The 22,969-nt window shown below is 41.5% G+C and overlaps 1 long non-coding RNA gene across 1 annotated transcript in view; it reads left to right on the top strand.

Annotated features, from left to right (window-relative positions):
- The first annotated feature begins 6,283 nt into the window (after nt 1-6,283).
- The window catches only part of LOC147842802 (uncharacterized), a 65,459-nt gene continuing 48,773 nt past the window's right edge, over nt 6,284-22,969 (top strand). Inside the window, exon 1 of the long non-coding RNA XR_015498315.1 lies at nt 6,284-7,263. This is a non-coding gene — a long non-coding RNA (uncharacterized LOC147842802). The remainder of the gene's footprint in view (nt 7,264-22,969) is intronic.

Raw genomic sequence — 22,969 nt, 5'->3', positions numbered from 1 at the left:
CTATATAAGGGCAAGTATTAGTCTGAAGCTAAATTCAGAGCTATCAATCTATAGATCCCACATCTGATCAAAACATGTTGGGCTAACCCATTAATGTTTGTAGATGCCCCTGAATACTAAGGCACTCTTTCTACTTTTTATAAGCCGTCCTGTACTGCTTTTACCTATAGGGGATTATTATGATTATTCTTTTAGATTCTTTTATGCCGATTTAATTTTCCTTTAGCCTCCCTCCATCACAGGGTGATAACCTTCTCTATCCATCAGATACTACAGCATACTAAGATTCCTACTCCAGGTGGCTCGCCCAGAATAGTAGATCAATAGTATTGCCCGTATCCAGACCCGAGTCATCTGTGCTTGTGTGGTTAAGTGTACAGGTTATTCAGGTTGCAGATCAAAAGATTGGGTTCATCTGTCTGACATAACTGACCCCTGCTGAAGGATGCGTTAGATACCTTGGCGTTTTGTCACTCTGGCTTGTGTGGATCACAGTGGCATCAGCAATCGTACTCCAAGAAGCACTGTCCGTGCCCACTGGCATACGGTCAATCTTGGTTAATTACCCTGTCATGATTCCACACACGTGCCCGCCAGAGTGAGATTGGCCACCTCATTCTACAGGCCTAGAGCGGCACTGGAATCATCAGGCAAAACCCAATTTTGAATCATGCCAGACGGTCAGTGACTTCCTTGAGTGCTACGTATTGTGCTAAAAGCCTACGCGGTGTGTGTTCACAACCGAGTTACATTATAGGCAAGTGGTCTGATAGTGACTGCAGTAGGAGTTGGGGAAAGTCTAGCCAGATAGCACGCTCTTGCGACCTTCGTCTGAATGCCTTTCACTCACCAAAAAGTGTAAATAGCATGTAAAACCTAGTCTAAACTTGGCCCACTACAGGACTATAAAACGAACGTTTTAGACATGCCCATAGGTTTTGCTATTCTCTCTCTCTCTCTCTCTCCCTCGTTTCTCATCCTTGTCTTTCAGTTTTATTTTTATTCATATTTACTGATATCCATATTAGTATTTTCTTTCATTTTTCTTTCCCTGTACACTCGTTCATCCGAGCGAGGTGCCTTTTTGTCTAACTTATCGTTAGTATTATTCATTTTTGTTTTTTGGGTTACTGTTATTTTTATTTACTTAATTATTTTTAGTTACTTTGACCTGCTCAGAGACCACGCCATTGAGAACCACCAGGGTGATTTAAATAATTGATTGATAATTTGCACAGCCTGGCGAATGACTAAAAGCCTTGAGGCCAGTACGTAGATATCAACTGTTATCTAGCCACCCAAATTCGACATCCGAATTGTCCGGCCCTCAGAGGATCCTTAGAAGGACCAACGTCTAGCCGGCACATACCCCCTAGCTGACAACCCTGTCAGACTAATAATATAGCACAATGCTAACATCCACTCAATTTGTCCATGTGGGTCTCTCTCTCTCCCTTGTGATCTCTGTCTCATCCAACAGACCAGCATGTCAAGTGCGTCCAGCCGCTGCTCACTGGGACCAACTGGAGGCCTGGTTAAGTGCTTAACCCACAACCTCCTGCCCAACGACGCCATGGAGCTGCAGCCGCCAAGCAGAGAACAGCTGGACGTCTGCATTAATCCGCTGAGGGCGAACGACCTAGCCCGGAGCCATGACAGCCAAGCCCAGACTCAACTCTCCAGGGTCCTGACACACCTCACCCTTGCACAGGCCGGATCCATAGGAAAGGGTCTCAACCAGCTGGAGCATCGAGCCCAGGATGCCTGCAAGACGACGAGGGAAAAGGACGCCGAACTTCTGGAGCAAATGGATGGACTACAGCGCGCCCCGATGGAGCTACAAGCGGACAACGGACACAAGGAGCGACGAGAGGAGAAAGCCAAAGATGAACTGAGTGTAAAGCTACAAAGCTGAAACACTATTGTAAAGAGCAGAACTAAAAACAGTGAAGCTCGGGCCAAAGCCTCTAAAGTCAACGGCTGAGGGCCCGAGCAAAATTCCAACACGGAACCCAACAAAGACACTTTTAAGCATGAACCTACCAGAGTTTACCCAGAACTGTCACATTCCTACAACCCATGTGACTATCCGAAAGGGGAAGTGCCGCAGTCAGCCCAAAAGCCAAGACTGGATAGACCAGCAGAGGGGGGTGAATCCAACTCATATCGCCCTGCCAGCCAGCATTCCAGCAACGCCCATCAGCAACACAGGGCCAGGACTCCCTCCAATGGGGTCCCCCACAACAGACACCATCTGTCAGCCAAAGACTTTGAACCAGGTGGCCAGGGAAATGCCAACTTTCACCCCAAACCCTGCTGGAGGCAACGACACGCACTCCTACTTCTAAGAAATTGACTTTTACACAGACAAGGCCAAGTGCCACTCTCTGTGACAAATTGTATCTGCTAAGAATTACTTCAAGCCGTGAGGCAAGAAGTTTCTTGAATCAACAGCCCTGTGCCATCAAAGCAGATTACGAGCCGAGGCAAAAGCTCTTACTAGAGTGTTTTACCTGACCCTGTGTCAGAGTAAGGACTGATTGTCGCCATGGGTCTCAGAACAGCCACGAGACCTCACAAGCATACTGCAGTCGACTACACCAACCCTACGTCAAGACAGGAAATGAGCCACGGACGGAGGAGTTCACCTTCCAGATCCTCTCTTTCCCAAAAACCTGCTTTCTGTGGTGAGTCCGCACACGGGCAATGCCCTGCCCCCACGCCCTGACCACCCATCAGCGGCATAGTTTAGCTCATAAAATCTGTTCAAAACAAAGACTGCTTTGAAAGACTGTCAAACACCTACAAGCTACCCTGTCTCAGAGTCTCATCCGGAGCTGACTTTAAAAGGCATGCTACTGTTTCCCAGCTGCAAGACTTCCAACAGTGAGTTAAAGCCTTTCTCCGCCAGCAGAGGACAGCACCGCCAGGAAGGCGCATGTCCCAACACCAGACAGGATGCTCAGAGACACACTGGGACAAGCCACTCACCACAAGCAGCCCAAAAGGAGCCTAACAGCAACCAAGGAATGACCAACCTGCAGTAGCTAGGAGCTTAAGCAACCAGCATCCAGCTAGTTACATGCCAGAGAAAGCCAAAGGTGAAAACCTAACACCAAACAACGGCACAGTGGCGTCATGAGCAGCAGATCTGCTAAAAAGCTTGAAGGGGCCCTACAGGAAGTCAAGCCAGACTCCTTATGACTAGAGGGGGGTCCAAAACGATTTACCCCCCTGAACACCTGCTTTCGGCTCCATCCCCGCAGAGTACTGCGAGTCCAACACAAGCTAAAGACTGTGTATCTAACTGCAGCATCACGCTTCCCCCAAGAAGCAGCCAGTGCCACCATGCTTGCAACCTCAGATACCAGGAAACACTGGTCTGGTTGTCTGTTTACCTCCCGAGCCACAGCCCACCAACCAGCCACACCTGCGTACAAACAACTGCTCAGGCCCCTGCACTTCAACTCTTGGGGAACCTGAACAAAATGGCGTGGCAACAACACGCTTCTTGGCTGTAACCGTGCAGATGAAAGAAAGATGAAAAACGCGCGTCAGCACTGGAGCAGACCTCACAATAAATGTCATCTTTCCTGTTTGAGTAACTCAAAGCAAGAGCTCAGAGACTAAAACGAACTCTTAATTGCCAACCAGGCAGGCTGATGGTGCAAATCATACAGCCAAACTGAGGTTCAATTCGCATACATCGCTCCCATTCAAGTAATTACTGTCCCATGACTGCAGTGCACCCCGTGTACCCGTCGCCAATGGGCACATACCTGCTGCTGAATGGTAAAGATCTGCTGGATATGTTTGAACCTCTTTCGAACTTTGAACCCCTTTAAAATCTGGGCCCAAGTGCGAGAACTCTCTCAAAGCCGCCAGGTCAACCCCAACAGACTTTCAGGTCACCGAGGTCGCGGGAAACTGCTGGAACCCGCGAGAACCCAAACTCAACAACATAGACGGGGTCAAGGTCGCTACTCTGCAGCCTTCAAACCAGCTAGCAACCCCAACGCTTGCTGCCCCAGGCCTCAAAGGGCTTAATGTTGAATAACCGAACTGTGAATGACACTGTACTTGCACTGTGAGCAGACCACCCAGCAGCCATCAGCCTCGCACTGTGCGACACTCCGCCTGAACACACCCCCAGACCTGTGTTCAACTAACAAGCATACACACTACTGTCCAAATGCTGAACTCTCACACATGACAACTGCCAACAGCATTTGCACATTGAACTTGAATCGGAACGGCGGATGGTTGAGCCATCCCGTCCTAACTCTCACGGCCCCGCCGCACGATGTTAACATCAGAGCTAATAGCCTGATACATCTTCAGGCATATATATAGACACCTTTAACGACCGGTGATAGGCACCCACACTTCTCACAGCCAACATCTATGGCTGTCACCCTCAAGAAGCCCCACTCAGGCCAGACCATGCCAGAGGCCTGCTCTGTCATCATCAAACAAGACTCTGTGGTGCCAGCCTATACAAACAGGTGCTCTATATGGCTCTCCATACGAAAGGCCGAACTCTAAACCATACATTGGGTTTTCTTCCAACCAACAACAGAAGGCATAAAACTGGGCCTCAACCTGGAAGCCATACCCTAAATGGAACTGTCCTCATGAACAATATATGTCTTGTGTAATAGCTGCATGGCAACTGACATAAAAATCCCCAAAGACTACCTACTGGGACGATTGGTCAGCTACGAGTTCCATGACTTTGAACTCTTGGGCCAATTAGTGGCCTCAACCCACATGCAACGAAACCATAGAGGAGCTTAGAAAACACAAACTATACTGTTCCATTCAAGCTCGCCACACTCATGTCTGTCTTACCAGTAAACAAATAACAGGTAGGCAGAAGTGAGCTCACTGAGGACTAACTCCTTGCCGTGTGCCCAGCCACTTGTCACCCCATCACTAACATGGATGAAGACAGGGCACTTTCCTCAACAGGACAGACATGCGGAGGCCACGCAGGATGATGTCAACCAACAAACGTCAGCACATCCTGTATGACTACAACGGTGCCCTCACTAAAGACTCTTTAGACTGCAAGTCCCACTGACTTTCACATGGAAATATCCAACTCCATGCTGGAAAAAGGACATCGGGCTATGTAACAAAACCTGCTAGGCACCCATCTGGCCCGTCCTCAAGCCCAGGGTCAAAGGGTGCCTGACCATAGAAAGCTAAATCAGCAAATGCCATGGTCACAAGGGCCAATGACACCACTGGAACAGGAAGTGCCCAGAATTCAAAGACCAACCATCTTCTCAACGCTTGATGTGGTCCCCGCCTTCTGGATGATACCTGTACATCCAAATGACCAGCATAAGCTAGCTTTCACCTTGAACAACAGACACTAAACGATCATGAGGTGCCCCGTCGGCTAGGCCAACTCACCAGCCGAAAGCAACACCCTCTGAACAAAGCATATACTGATGCTTATGTTAGAGGCAACCTCATCTAAGTTGATGACATCCTCAATGAAAGTACCACCGTGTCTGGCCACTGAAAGGAGATAGACCATGGCCTACAACAGTTGACTGCGGCTAGCGCAAAGACTACCGCCTAGAAAGGTCAACACTGCAACCCTTCAAAGCACAGCAGCCCATGACATCAGAGTGCACTTAGCTGCAGACTCCAACTTGCTAGACTCTGTTTCACGTTCCACCACCCAGGGTGGAAACAAAAGGCTTCAGAACTGCCCACCACAAGCCCGTGAAACATCAACACTTTTTCTTTTTCCCAAGTAGGCGACCATAACACTAACAACCACATCATGGTCATCTACAGAAAAAAGATAAGAACAGTTCAAACTTTCAGGCACTGACAAAGACCTGAATGACTGGACTGATGCCCTTACCAAGAAGGTGCATCACACGGTGGACTATGGTCACCACCCAACCAAAACCCCGAGATCTGGCAGCTGTAACCGGCAGCCAACAACCCTGCCTAGCCTAACTGCTACATCCAATCTCACCAGCCCGACAAATGTCGACAAACGACACTGCGACTACATAGGCGTCTGACTCCTCACGTCAGACCAGGTTTATTTTTACCTTTAAATTGTCTCTTGTTGTATTGTTTTGTTTCCACCACTCACCCCACCTACCACCTGATCCTTCTGTCTGACCTCAGCTTCAACACAGATGTCACTCAACACCTCCTACATCTTAAGAAAAACAGGTGCGTGTGAATCATTTTTGGGTTGTCCCTGAAGACCCCACGACACCACAGTTCGTGCTGCCTCAGAGCCAGAGGGGGGTAATGCTAATGTACTGACCCTGCACACAGCAAAACATGCCCAGGGCGCTGATTCACCGAGCACCACAGCAACACAGAGAAACCATCCTCTCATGATCAGACACCCAGATGGATCGGGCGGGACACTTCCATGGGCTCACAAGGAGCAACAATTTTTTTTGTGTGTTTTTTTTCTCTCCTTCGCTTTCTCTTCCCCTTGAACTCATATGCCAGTACACCAAATGGGTAGAGTGTCTCTCAGCACCGACGACACAGCCCAGACCATGGCATATCTTCTGATGATGTAAACAACTTGGACAGAGGCACCCCCCCTGCACTACCAACATCACACAGGAAGGGCAAAGACTCCTGGTTGTATACGCTCAGCTGCATAGCAGCCAACCCTCAAACCTACGTATCACAACCAGAGTAACAAACACTGGGCCACAAGCCAGGAAATGGGGTAGAGACCCTGCAACCGGTGTCACAGTGGAATGCCCAGCCAAGCACAGTCATCACAGACACCACCTACTCCCCTGTTCCCTCTCTCTCTCTCTCTCTCTCTCTCTCTCTCTTCCTTTTCTACACAGGATACAGCCACGATCCTGTACCTCAGTCTCACCAGAAGACCACTGCAACCTCACAACTATACTCCTCTATCACTCATCTCTGGAAAACTCCGGAACAACTACCACTCCGTGCCTCCCGACAACAGGGAAGCACACATTAACAAGGGCTTCGCCATTCAATAAGATGCAAGCACAAGTGGACAAGTGCACCCCTGACCTCCCCCTCAAAGCTTTCCTGCATGAAACCAGGAAGGGGGGGAGAGCATGAAGAAACCAGGTCAAAACTGCTTGAGTCTAAGCCACGACTCGTCGACCCAGCAACGGAGGTCGAAGGAAACTCACCTCCAACCCATCCTGTACGTCAAGTTAGATTTCAACCAACGAGGTTTTCTCCGAACCTCCTTCGTTGCAAAAGGGGGATATATGTAGCGTACAGTCCACAGATAAAATTACTTATTGATTTTATCACGGTCTGGCTTTGGTCACAGAACGGTTTTACGACTCCTGGCTCCAAGAAGTCTGGATTTTCGTGACAGCTTAAGTTGTTCAGGGGGACTGGAGAGATAAGCAGGAAAACTTCAAAGACATTCCTGCCCAAATACACACACACACACACACCCCCACACGAGGCTGTTCCGACAGAAATAAAATGAACTCATCAAATCCTGAACCAGCACAAAACCAATGTGTTATGTTTTGTAAACTTTGTATCTCATTTCTGACTTTTCTTACCTGTGTAACCTCTCTTATAACCTGTATGCATGTTCCATTTAGGCCTTTGTAAAGCATAAATATTGTAAGGATATGAAAAATTAGGTTGATGTACTGTAAACCCCCCCATGTTTGGTACCGATGGGTTTCTGCTGACATTTTACAACACATGATGCATAGAGCAAGACCATAACTCGCATTGCTTTATTCTTTAAAGCCCTGTATTAAATGCCTGTCCGCATGCTTTAGGCGGACACTCAAATTTGCATACAAGCAGCCCCGAGACAAAGGAAGGTTCGCGCGCAAACTTTCCCCTGAAATCATTGGTCAGAATGCTGTACGGGTTGTCACGTGACCCGCAGGTATAACCAGACCTTTTGCCAAACATCTGGGCAGAAAGAGAACGTCCCAAAAAGGAACATCATTGACGGTGGTCCCTTTAAGGGCCACACGGCTCTTCACAGCCGCATGGACTTTCCCGCCACGTTTTCTTTATTTTCCGGCAAAAGTAAACTCAGTTTTAAAGTTTGCGATAGTGTTCGTCCGAACTGCATTACAAACTCCACGCATCAAGAAGGACATTAAAAGGAGTTTCATCACGACGGAAGAGAGACGCATAAAAGAGACCTCCAGACATGAAAGACCAGGGGCCTCATGTATCAACGCTGCGTACGCACAAAAACTTTGCGTACGCCAAGTTTCACGCTCAGAATCGCTCACGTTTGGATTTACTAACAATGAACTGAACGTGGGAATGTGCGCAGGTTCACGGCAGCTTTCTGGCAGGCGTACGCACATTTTTTGTGCGTGTCTGTTTTATTTCCATTGGCGACTCCTAGAGGCAGTTGTGTTAAATTCCTCTCTACAAAGTGTCTGAGCCTTGCAATGGCAGCTTTATGAGACGGGTTCAGCAGGTATATAAGGTTTCCATACCATACAGTTGACCAGCTAAACATTAAAGCACAATTTGCAGCGGTCGCCTGTTTTCCCAATGTAATCTGAGCGATCTACCGCACGCACATTGCTATAAAGACACTATCTGAAGATGAATTTGCATGCGTGAATCAGAAACATTTCCATTCAATAAATGTGCAAATAAAATATGATGCACAAACTTATTGATGATTCATACTTGTCTTTCTCTTGATAAATAGTGGGCAAAATCTGATATGTAGCGGGGAAAAAAATAAAGAATTCATTAAACGCTGGATTCGAGCCGAGATTATGCTCGAACATGTCAGAACATGATCACGTGCTTCTTATGAGGTGCGCCACTGAGACTGCTAAGGGTACTGCAACATTTTTCAGTTATAAACCACACTATTTCTTTTTTAATGCACTCAGTGCGATGTTCAGACCCAACTGTGTTAACTGCATCAGCTAAACTCTCCCACTCTATTTTTTTCTTTTGTTGTTAATTCCGGAGAACAAACTTGCAAATAACACCGCTTTTCTCCGGTCTACCTCCGAAAGCAGCACCTCCAATTCACATTCTGTTCAAAGTTTCTCTTTTTGCTTGATTTTGCCGTTGCTTTTTCGTTGGGTTTTGCCATTAGCATAGTCATTAGCATATTCATACGGGGGAGGAGGCAGGGAGGGGTTTTGTGCTCGTGCATGTTGCGCTCAGTTTCACGTTCATTCAGATGTACAAAAGAATATGCGTGAGATTCGGCGTACGCAGTGTTTCATACATCTGAAATTTTTTCTGCGTACGCACATTTACAGCTTTGTGCGTACGCAATGTTTTAGTAAGATTTCCACGCAAGTCTTCGTACATGAGGCCCCAGGTGATTTTAGTTATGCGATTAAGCTGTGCCCCTTTTATCAAAAAGGTGTTTTTTTTATAACCTTGGTGGTCCGTAATGGTGCGTGTGGAACTGAAAGTTTTGTCACTCTTGTACCTGAAATCTATATTTCCTAGCTTTACTATGTTTCTTTGCTGTTACACGTTCTACAGACCCGATATCTCCACGTGGTTTACCTTTGTTTTGTGTTTAATGTATGTTTGTGCGTTTGTTTGTTCGTTACGTCTGACTAGTCAATAAATTCCATTTATAATTAAATTGAATTTTATTGTTTGCCTCACGAGAAAATGTCACTGAAATACAGATTCCCCTGCCTAGCTATTATAAGTTGTTTAAAACTTTTGAATGATTAATCTACTTCACAAGAAGTAGCAATTAAATTCCCTTTTTCTAAATGAATAGATTACCGTGTCCGCTTGGGAGAGCGGCGGCTCTGCTTGTGTTCATTTGGTCAAATTAACAATAAATTGATCCGGAATATTAATGGTTAATAATAATTCATTATTGTTGATAATTAATATTCATAATCTGGGAATCCGCTCGGTCGCGCGAGCATGATCATATACCTACAATCATATGTTTGTTTGACCAAACTGACTGAAGCTTAAGCCGGAATATTAATAATTAAGAATAAACCGTTATTGTTGATTATTAATATTCATAAAATGAGCTAATTTCATGTTACAGATTGAATAAAGATTTTTTTTTTACTCACACTAAAACATTTACAAATAATAGGTAATATAAATGTATATGCATAGCAGCAATAAATTAATTGATAAATTCATTACTTTAGTAAATAAACTGAATTAATAAGTGAAAATATATACTTCAATTGATAAATAATAGTTTACTCATATTCAAAATACCTTAAACAATATTTTTTCAAACTCAGAAATAAGGTATAAAAAATATTTAGACACATGCCCAATAATTTAATAGTTATAAAATCACAATATGCAATGTTCATATTTTCAGTTGTAAATTTTCCCAAGTATCCCAGTAATTTAAAGGTAAACTGGAACTAATACACTGATACTTAACAGTATATTCTTCATTTTCTGAAAAACAATTAAACATCAACATCAGTTACTACCATTGGTAGAGAAAAATAGCATTTTAGATTTTTCCTTAAATATTCAAAATATAAAAAGAGACGCAAGTTATACTGGACACTTATATGATGACTTTAAACTTAGTTTTATGAAATCTCTCATACTGTTCCAGAATTAAATGTGTACTAATGTGGAAATTTAGAAACACTCATTAAATATGTGAATCTCAAAACTAAAACCTTAAGCCAAATTTATGCGCATTGATTGAAGTGTGTGTAAAAATAAATAAATAAATAACTTAATAAAGAGCATGTGCTGGTAAGGCATGTTTAGATTTTAGATGTTCAGGACCAGCAAACTAGCTGCATCACCAGCCTGTGCTGTTTATTCACCAGGAAGAGCAAAGGAAAAATCAAAAAATTATAAGGATGAAGCACATAATCGACCAAACTTATTATGAAATTAATTTCGCTCAAAAATCAGAGGGTCACATGCCCAAAAAACATTGGTTAGGAAGTGTATGGCAGCATAGGAGATTGGAAAACGCACTAAAAAAATCGATCTTACATTGCATACAATAGTGTGTGTTTGTAAGTAACACAGGTAGAACCCATTGTGTTACATAAATAGCTTTATTTTGTTGGTATATCGTCGCAATATGCCAATTCAGTAATGCAAATCATGATTCTTATCATTACAGAACATGACACGCCATTCTACATGACGTGTAAATAACCAACTAAACACTTAATAGCACTTTTAACATCAATGGCCGTTAAAAATCATATAACAGAACTATAAAAATGCAATAAAGTAAAAAACAGAACTTACTTGGAAGAAATTTGCAAGTTATTGCATTGCTCCGATTCACTTCACCACATCCAAAGTCTGATCAATCCCATGATTCCGGGTCTGTGTACGTTTTGTTTATTTGTTTTCTGTCACGTACAAAGAATGTTCAGAGAGATCCAAGTGCAAGTGAAATAGTATTTATTGACACAGTCAAGATAAATGTAACAGAGAGTGCGGTGCTAGGACTTGGAGAAACCAGAGCAGGGATCAGACGGGAAAACAAGGTCCAGTGGTAACTCAGTACGGTCCTGAGCACAGACAAACAAACACATAAGCACACGTAACGAACTGACAAGGAAACACAGAAAACGTTCCATATATATAGGCGTAATAATGAGCCTCAGCAGGCGAACTAATCAAACCAACTGAGTGCGTCATAACACATGACCAAAACAAATACACGTGGGGAACAAAAACAAAACAAACTCACATGATCAAACAGACACTCCATCAAACAGACACTCCGGAAGAGCGCACAAACCTGCAACCCAGACATTACCCCTCTCTCAAGAGCACCTCCTGGTGCTCCCAGAAGCGCTTACCTGGCGATTATAATCATCGATAGGAGAGTGATTAAATATGTCATTTGCAGGAACCCAAGTTCTCTAGTACTGAAATCCTCACCCCCCTCCGTCTTGAGTCCAGAATGCGCTTAACCGAATAAACGGTCTCCCCATCTATGAGACGTGGCGGGGGTGGGGGGACCGGAGTGAGCGGGAACACGGGATGTATTCTCCTGTACGCTGGAGGAAGTTTGAGGCGGACTGCCACCGGACTAATGATCTTGATGACAGTGAATAGGCCAATAAATTTAGGTGCAAGTTTATTACATACGGAACGCAAGGGAATATTCTTAGTTGAAAGCCACACTTTTTGACCGACGACGTAAATGGGAGGCTTCGACTGGTGGCGATCGGCTTTGGCCTTGGTGCGCGCACCCACTTGGAGGAGGATCTGTCTGGCCCTGCTGCAAGTGCGTCGACACCTCTGGACAAAGGCGTGGGCGGAGGGGACCGCAACTTCAGATTCCAGAGTGGGAAAAGCTGGTGGCTGGTAACCTAAGCTACACTGAAACGGAGAGAGGCCCGTAGCCGACGCTGGTAATGAATTGTGTGCTTACTATACCCATGGGAGTTGCTGACTCCAAGAGGAGGGATTCTGGGAAACCAAACAAGGTAACATGCGCTCGAGATCTTGGTTGGCCATCTCTGTTTGTCCGTTACTCTGAGGATGGAAACCAGAAGAAAGACTTATAGTTGCTCCCAATAAATGACAGAATTCTCTCCAAAATTTAGAGACAAACTGGGGCCCCCTGTCAGAAACCATGTCCGTCGGGAGGCTATGAATGCGAAAGATGTGATTAATGACAGCATCCGCTGTCTCTCTGGCTGAGGGTAATTTTGGCAGAGGAATAAAATGAGTAGCCTTCGAGAACCGGTCTACCACGGTCAAAACAGCCGTATTGCCACCAGATGGCGGGAGACCGGTGACAAAATCTAGCAAAATGTGCGTCCAGGGTCTCGAAGGCACTGACAGTGGCTGAAGGAGTCCAGCAGGAGGGTGAATACAAAGGCCACCTTGGACTGCTCTGAAGAAAACAAGGACGGCTGCAAGGTGATATACAGGGAGCATTTGGACAAGAAGGACCGGCATAAGTGAGGCTCTCCAGCATAGCAGATCGGAGGAGGAAGGTGAGGCTCAACCGAGCGGCTAATATTAGCAATCACTGGCGCAGGCACCACCTCCGGGGCTGCAACAAGATCCACTTAAGCCGCTCCAGAAAAAAGCTGTCATCAGCAGTGAAACCTGACCAACCAAGGCCTGAATAGCCTGTGCTGTGGTGGCCAAAGCCTCATCCTGATGATCGATCCTGGCATTGCTGGTTGTGAGGAACTCGGAAATCTGTGACGCAGTATCATTTGAACCACACACAGTTAGCAGGCTTACATTCATTGCGCATGTATAAATTAAATAAAAACGTAAATTAGCGTCTATTAAGTCAATGCAAACATGCAAATAGACATCCTGCGGCACGATAGGCGTGAATGGAGCGGCATGAATGACGCGAATTGCGCGATAGGTACGGTGCGAATGATGCTATACGCGCGAATTGAGCGTTTTGCGGGTTTGACACGCTTAATGCACGAATCGCTCGAGTACGAAAATCTGAACTTTAGCGGACATTCGCGCTGCGGTAAACAACCAGGAGCTTGCTCTTGTGGGGGTGTGATTGTAATGTATAGCCTGTTGTGGGTGTCCCAGGGGAAATCCTTCAGCTGACACCGACAAGAAGTTCATCAAACTAGGCTGGGCTCAGTCAGAATCACCGCTGAAACCTTCCGTCAGCCAGGTTAAGTTTCTGGAGGAGTTTATGAGCTCACAGAGCTGGATGCACCTCTGAAAAGATGTAGTGGACTCAGACACAGCGCTATACGTATAGACGCTGTTTTACAGCCTTCATAAAGCACATAAACACTGTAATTTTCTTCATAAAATCCATGTTAACCATTTAGCTATGGGGGCGCTAGTGCGCATGCTTAGGGTATAGATGTGTTTGGTTGGAGCTCCTCTCCAGGTCCTCTACAAAGTTGTTATTTTACCAAGTTTTTTGTTTTTTTTCAGTAAAAGTTAACAAGCCCTACTGCGATCAACTTGAGTGTACGTCGGGACTCAAAAATGCAGAAACCGAGCGTCTCTAGCAAAGGCAAGAATGGCGACGAGCGAGCTACCGGAGCTAGCGCTAAACCTAGCTCACCCAGCACGTGTGATATTACACCAGATGTCTACGCGTTGTGCAAAGAGCTGTGTAAAGAGATGTCGGAGTCCATCCTACAGGGAGTAAACGCTCGATTTGATACATTCGAGCTGCATTGCCAACAACTGATGTCTTCGCAAGCCAAACTACAGACCCGTGTTGCTAATCACGAGTTAGCCGTTAATGACTTTGAGGCGCGCATTCTGGAGGCTAATTATGCAGAACTAAGTCAACAAAATAAACAGCTCCGCGCTAAGGTTACGGATTTGGAGGCTCGCTCTAGAAGAAACAACATAAAGGTTGTAGGGAAACAAGAAGGGGAAGAAGAAGGTAAACCTACCGACTTTGTTTCTAAACTGATTCCCCAACTTCTTGGAAAAGAGTTTTTCCCTCACCCAATCAAAGTTGACCGAGCTCATCGCTCTCTTCAGCCCAAGCCAGCCGCCGGTGAAAAGCCGCGTACCATTCTGGCACGCATCCATAATTTCCAAGAAAAGGAGCTGATTTTGCGACACGGGAGAACGCAGACGCTGGAATTTAAGGGCAAAAGGGTCTTCATTTTTCCCGATTACACTGCCGAAGTGATGTCACAGCGAAATGCTTTTCGAGATGTAACGCAATCCATGCGGAAACACGGCATCAAGTTCTCACTACGATACCCGGCCAGGCTGCATGTCTATCGGGACGAAGCGGAGGCACCAGTGACTTTTGACGACCCAGCAAAGATTTGACGGCAACGAGATACGTGGAAGGGCTCGGCGGGCATTCATGAGAGCGACCCAAAAGTGAAACATAAGGTCTCCCTATATAACTGTAGACGGTTCGCACTACTACCTCAAACGTGTGTTCCACGCACACAGTTTTGACATTTGTCACTGAGATCGTAATATGGTCTGCTCCCTTTATTATTACTAATTACCTTGTCTTTTAAAATTTTATTTACATTTCTTTAAATCTATCTATATCAAATTTATTTATTTATATTTTGTTTAATTAGTTAATTAATTTTTTCGTATTATTATGGCTTATCAGTGTGTTTTAAACAACTTTCATGTTTACTAATGCCTTTTTCTATTCATTTTATTATTTTTTTGTTTGTTTTTATTTTTTGTTATTATTTCGATTATTATTTTTTTTTTTATTATTATTTTTTTACGGTAACATGTATAATGTGCTTTTACACCTGAGGACCTAAAGAGGAGTCTTTTCCTTTCCTTTTCTTTTTCTTGTGTGAGTTTTTGATTATAGCTACCCGCCCGGCAGCTCCTTTTCAGATGGAACGGGGATTTTTATGTTGGCTTGAGAAAGCCAACATACTGTAATGCTACTTAAACTTATTCTTATTATGTTGGCTTGAGAAAGCCAACATACTGTAATGCTACTTAAACTTATTCTTATTATGTTGGCTTGAGAAAGCCAACATACTGTAATGCTACTTAAACTTATTATGTTGGCTTGAGAAAGCCAACATACTGTAATGCTACTTAAACTTATTCTTATTATTATTATGTTGGCTTGAGAAAGCCAACATACTGTAATGCTACTTAAACTTATTATGTTGGCTTGAGAAAGCCAACATACTGTAATGCTACTTAAACTTATTCTTATTATTATTATGTTGGCTTGAGAAAGCCAACATACTGTAATGCTACTTAAACTTATTCTTATTATTATTATTATTATTCCGGCTTCTGACCAAAAAAAAGCAATCGCTTCTCCTCCCAGGGCTTAGATGCTACAAGCCCCAAATTTGGTCAAAAGCTGTCTATTACTCATGAGATGGTTGCTGTATGTCCTCATGCCGATAAGATTTGTAGTTTTTGAATTAAAATTTTTTTTATTAAAAAATTGTATCGAGTATTTGGGGCATATAAAAAAGTATACAATCCTCAAATTTGGCCAAAAGATGTGTTTGAAATTACTGATAATTGTCATATTTATTTGGTGTAATTATAAATAACATTTTTCCTATAAATATTTTTTTTATATTAAATTTGTAAAATTCAGACTCAAAGCGTGTCAGAGTGTCCACGAGATGGCGCCAGAAGACTATTTTTGAGCCCTTTGTAATTTAGTAATGGCCCTTTAAGAGGCACTTTCCCTTTAAGAGGCGGGGATATCCGTGCTGACTGTTTTGAATCTACAGAAATTCGGGCTCATTTCAGACGTGCTTGTTACAACATTTGAAGCTGTTTACATTAAAATACTTTAGCGAAAGTACACAAATACAAGAAATACAACACTTTTTAGTGTTCCTTTAAGAGGCAGAGAGATCTGTGGTCAAAATCGAGGTAAGATTGAACTTAATTCTGGTCATCAGTCATTCATATTATGCTCGCGGTGAATTCCATAAAGCGTAATAAAACTGAACTGGATGCAGAATCTTCCGCGTCGGAATCGACCCGCATGCATTTCTGTCTGCTACCCTGTGAGTTTTAAAATGCATGCCTCTGATGTTGGCAGAAACATAACTATACTTCAGATATTTCTTTCAAAACAGAATATTCTGTGCCGTGAAAAAGCCTTCTCCTCTACTTGTGATAATGAAAATGAAAGCCATGCGAACATTCACGTATATTATACAATAAACATATTTAATATAAAATCATTCTAACTTTATTTTTCATCTGTATTTAACCCACTAAAACAGCTATGTCCTTGCCACAAAACTAATAATCCATCTTCAAAACCTACAATTTCTTTCCAGTCGGTCCGGTCGGACCTGAACGTCTTTATACCGTTGTAATCACGTGTAAATTCTAACAAAGACAATGTTTGCACTTTTTAAATCACATTTTATTTATTGTGCAAAAATAAATCCAAACAGCATCATAACCAATAAAAACACACAGCAAAGAAAATGTATTTTAAAATAGTGAATATATATACATACAATGTATGAAGATTTTTTATATCCCCTTATATGCTCTGCTGTTGCTGCATCAATTTCTCTCTGTAACATCTGGATTGCAATTTACACTGCAAATTTTCACAATTTATTATTATGGGGGGAAAATCCAAACAGTATTATAATGTTTTAAAGCAAAAATGTTAAGAACAATTATTTACAAACAGTGAAAATAAAGTGTGTGTATATACATATATATACATACAGTTGAAGTCAGAATTATTAGCTCCCCTGTTTATTTTTTCCCCAATTTCTGTTTAATGGAGGGAAGATTGTTTCAGCACATTTCTAAGCATAATAGTTTTAATAACTCATTTCTAATAACTTCTTTATTTTATCTTTGCCATGATGACAGTAATTAATATTTGACTTGATATTTTTCAAGACACTTCTATACAGCTTAAAGTGACATTTAAAGCCTTAACTAGGTTAATAAGGTGAACTAGGCAGGTTAGGGTAATTAGGCAAGTTATTGTATAACGATGGTTTGTTCTGTAGACTATCAAAAAAAAATTGCTTAAAGGGGATAATAATTGTGTCCCAAAAATAGTTTTTAAATAATTAATAACTGCTTTTATTCTAGCCGAAATAAAACAAATAAGACTTTCTCAAGAAGAAAAAATATTATCAGACATACAGTGAAAATTTCCTTGCTCTGTTAAACATCATTTGGGAAATATTTAAAAAAGGGGAAAAAAATCAAAAGGGGGTTAATAATTCTGACTTAAACTGTATATATGTATGTATATATATACATACATATATACATATATACATATATAACACATACACACATTTATGGTTAGGGTTATAAGGATTATTTCTTAATCCCCCTTTTATGTTAGCAAAAACATAAGTTTACTTCAGATATTTCTTTCAAAACAATATTCTGTGCTGCAAAAGAGCCTTCTCCTCACTTGTGATAATGACAATGAAAGCCAAGCTTTTGGCCTATGCTGTACCAAAAAAAAAATAAAATCACCCAGGTGATGACAACTAAATATTACGATTATAACATTGTGTTAATGGCCAGTGGGGTGGAACGTCATTGGTCAGAATTAACCACGTGATGAAGACGGCCTATAATATTGTATTTAATGCGATTTTCTTCCTGTAAACTGTATATAACTATATAACTATAACTATATATATAATGCTGCAAATTACTGTAAATTGACTGTACTCTATATTAACTGCAAAACTGATAAGACTGATTAAATAAAAGACAAATTAACTAAATGCATGTGCTATTGTTTCATTAGTATTTTAATTTAATATTTTTCTTTATATGATATTTATTATAATGTAATTTTGTTCAGATTATAATATATACTATAAATACTAACTATACTATAGTGATCTGCATTAAACAACCTGAACAAATCAGTCCTCTCTCTCTCTCTCTCTCGATTTGATCAAAAATGTAAATGAGGCCTTCCGATTAACAGTCCAGTGGACCCTAGCAACAGCCTAGAAACCACTCAGAACACCCTAGCAACTACCTAGGAATGCCTTAGCTACACCTTAGCAACCGCCTAGCAACCACTTCTCAACCGCTGTGCTTCCTGCCAACTGCCTTTGAGTCCCCGGCGCAGTCACGTTGGCTTTCTCAAGCCAACATCAAAGTTCGTCAACGAACTTTAGGTTCTAGTTATTATTATTATTATTCCGGCTTCTGACCTAAAAAAAGCAATCGCTTCTCCTCCCAGGGCTTAGATGCTACAAGCCCCAAATTTGGTCAAAAGCTGTCTTTTGCTCATGAGATGGTTGCTGTATGTCCTCATGCCGATAAGATTTGTAGTTTTTGAATTAAAAAATTTTTTTTTAATTAAAAAATTGTATCGAGTATTTGGGGCATATAAAAAAGTATACAATCCTCAAATTTGGCCAAAAGATGTGCTTAAAATTGCAGATAATTATCATATTTATTTGGTGTAATTATAAATAATAGTTTTCCTATAAATATTTTTTTTTATATTAAATTTGTAAAATTCACACACAAAGCGTGTCAGAGTGTCCACGAGATGGCGCCAGAAGACTATTTTTGAGCCCTTTTGGAATTGAATTTACAGCCCCTTTAAGAGGCACTTTCCCTTTAAGAGGCGGAGATATCCGGGCTGTATGTTTTGGCTGTGCAGAAATTCGGGCTCATTTCAGACGTGCTTGTTACAACATTTGAAGCTGTTTACATTAAAATACTTCAGCGAAAGTACACAAATACAAGTAATTAGGGCTGTAACGATACACGATATAAAATCGAAATCGCGACACTCAGATCTACGATCCTGTGTCGCGGTGTGATAAGGGAGAATCGCGACACACCCCGTGATACCTTTCCAATAACGTCACGCGTGCCTGCAAAAGTTGAGCTAATTAACACTTTTTTTCGTTGGACATTACAAGCACTGCTCCGTTTAAGCCCTCCAATATTTAGCCGGGAGAGCTCGCACGGAGCTCTTAGTAAGGGACCGTCTGATTGTGTCAGGAATATTAAAAACAAAACCAACTTAACCCCGCTTGACAACAGACAACGCCAGAAACATTGCCAATGCTGTCAAAGCGGCCGGATTTTCAGTGCATATACGATGATTTGCTCACACTGTTAATGTGGCTGCGCAGAGAGGGATGGGCGTTCACCAGATGTCAGGTAACAGCGCAAACTTTTCTGTAACCGTGCTGTGCGATTTCTGTTTGAACCTTAGAGAGTGCTGACTGACCAGCCGAATTGCCGTGAGATTGTGTTTCACGACGAAGCTTTCAGTTAAGATGAACACAGTTTCTATAGTTATACTTTATTTAGAGATAAAGGTAGCCTATATGGCTCTGCATAATCACTCAATCTTGCTGGAGTTTATAGCCATTTCGCTTTACTTCAGGACGCATTAACGCCGCTCTGAAGGTCTAATCGCTGTTTTAGGTTATCCAGAGCTGTATGAATATACAAATCTTGAATATCACAATAGTATTAAATATTACTATTGTAACAACACAGACAGCAACACTTTTGCTGATTCAGTCGTTTCATGAGAGGACCGCGCCTCTTCTTTTTTCCTTGTCAACAAAGGCAGTGAGGTGTGCCTCGTTTTCGCCCCTTGTTTAACTGCAAGGCATACTTATTTTGCGGGACCATAACGTGTAACCCGTGCCTACTGACACATTTGCCAAGGAAGCAAAATGGAAGAAGAATATTGCTGTTTGAAACAGACCTGTTGATGCTTAACCAGCGCTTATGTTGACCTGGATCTGCGTAATAAACGCAACAAATAGGCTTTACTTTTTATTTTACAGCTTATAAAGCATGTACGCAGATTAATGCAATATCATATTTAAACAACAAAACTGTTTACAAAAAGTTCACATATGAGCGCATTGTTGCTGTCTTTTCATCACGCAGCGCGCGCACTTGAACCGCGAGGGAGAGAGAGGAAACCATAGACTATATCAGGACATAATCTTTAAAATAATGATTTCTATTAAAATGTAAAAGGTTTTGTGATTATAATAATAACAGTGGGGCATTAAATAAATGCATATTTTCCGTGAAGCGAGCAATTTGAGGAAGTCTGCGATTTTTATTTGACGGAAGAAAAAAACATATGATTGGAAAACATATATATATATATATATATATATATATACATACATATATACATATATAACACATACACACATTTATGGTTAGGGTTATAAGGATTATTTCTTAATCCCCCTTTTATGTTAGCAAAAACATAAGTTTACTTCAGATATTTCTTTCAAAACAATATTCTGTGCCGCAAAAGAGCCTTCTCCTCACTTGTGATAATGACAATGAAAGCCAAGCTTTTGGCCTATGCTGTACCAAAAAAAAATAAAATCACCCAGGTGATGACAATTAAATATTACGATTATAACATTGTGTTAGTTGCCAGTGGGGTGGAACAACGTCATTGGTCAGAATTAACCACGTGATGAAGACGTCCTATAATAATGTATTTAATGTATTGTATTTTATTTCTTCCTGTAAACTGTATATAACTATATAACTATAACTATATATATAATGCTGCAAATTACTGTAAATTGACTGTACTCTATATTAACTGCAAAAATTATAAGACTGATTAAATAAAAGACAAATTAACTAAATGCATGTGCTATTGTTTCATTAGTATTTTAATTTAATATTTTTCTTTATATGATATTTATTATAATGTAATTTTGTTCAGATTATAATATATACTATAAATACTAACTATACTATAGTGATCTGCATTAAACAACCTGAACAAATCAGTCCTCTCTCTCTCTCTCTCTCTCTCTCTCGATTTGATCAAAAATGTAAACGAGGCCTTCCGATTAACAGTCCAGTGGACCCTAGCAACAGCCTAGAAACCACTCAGAACACCCTAGCAACTACCTAGGAATGCCTTAGCAACATCTTAGCAACCGCCTAGCAACCACTTCTCAACCGCTGTGCTTCCTGCCAACTGCCTTTGAGTCCCCGGCGCAGTCACGTTGGCTTTCTCAAGCCAACATCAAAGTTTGTCTACGAACTTTAGGTTCTAGTTATTATTATTATTCTTATTATTATTCCGGCTTCTGACCAAAAAAAAGCAATCGCTTCTCCTCCCAGGGCTTAGATGCTACAAGCCCCAAATTTGGTCAAAAGCTGTCTATTGCCCATGAGATGGTTGCTGTATGTCCTCATGCCGATAAGATTTGTAGTTTTTGAATTAAACATTTTTTGAATTAAAAAATTGTAAATATTACAATCGAGTATTTGGGGCATATAAAAAAGTATACAATCCTCAAATTTGGCCAAAAGATGTGCTTTAAATTGAAGATAATTATCATATTTATTTGGTGTAATTATAAATAACAGTTTTCCTATAAATATTTTTTTTTATATTAAATTTGTAAAATTCAGACTCAAAGCGTGTCAGAGTGTCCACGAGATGGCGCCAGAGAACCATTTTTGAGCCCTTTGTAATTTAGTACTGGCCCTTTAAGAGGCGGGGATATCCGTGTTGACTGTTTTGAATCTACAGAAATTCGGGCTCATTTCAGACGTGCTTGTTACAACATTTGAAGCTGAAATTGCGACCATTTTGGTCGCATATGCGCCTGAAAATTAATCTATGCGACCTCATAACATATTTGGGCGCATTAGTGCGACTGCAGATGGTTGTAGTGCGACCTGTTTTGATTTTTTGTAAAAACGTGCTGATTCGCTCTTCCCTGCCGCCATATTGGTTCATATTAGCTGTCAATCACTCAAGGTATTCCGCTGTCAGATGACAGGGAAGGAGCTTTTATGACCACGGGAAATGCAAACGGCTGAAGAGTAAAAACTTAAAGCACACAGGTTTGCAAACCCCACCTAAAATTGAGGTGTAGATGAGAGAGATCGTGACACGTCACGTGGTGAATAATGATCCACCAGCTGAGATCACTGAAACTGCGGCTCATAACAAAGACCAGTATTGCGCCGATGGTTAGTGCAAAATTCCTGCTCTGCCTGCTCATAAATTGGGTCGGCTGACTCGCCAGCTTTTCCACAAACACAGAAAAATGAAGATCATCTCAGACTGAACCTTTAAATTGACACAAACTGAAACCAAAACTTTTAAAGAGTGATAGAAGTGAGACTTTACTTTCTTTCTTTTGTCTATTCTTTTTTTGAGGTGTATATTATTTTTTTATTTATTTACTGATGACTGCTTTGCAGCTTTCATCATTGAATTGAATTATTTATTATAATCTTTTGTTTGTTTTGTAGCAGAAATATTATTTATTAAATTGACATGCATATAAAAACAGCAGTACAAAATCAATATTTCTTACTGCAATGCTTCATTTTTGTTTGATGCAAACTATACAATTATTTTTCATAAAGTAACAGACTTTTTATAGCAGATAACCTACATTCATGCACATTCAAGGCAGTATCATAATGAGAAATGGAATTCATTGTTACTATTATTGTCATTTTCATCATCACTAATATTCTATGGCCTAATTATTAGACATTCATTTTAGAATTATTGCACACAAATATCAATGTCTTCACA

Source organism: Danio rerio, chromosome 8 (genome assembly GCF_052040795.2).
Source record: "Danio rerio strain M-AB ecotype USA chromosome 8, GRCz13ab, whole genome shotgun sequence".
NCBI classification, from domain to species: domain Eukaryota; kingdom Metazoa; phylum Chordata; class Actinopteri; order Cypriniformes; family Danionidae; genus Danio; species Danio rerio.
This window is presented reverse-complemented; position numbering and strand designations above follow the sequence as displayed.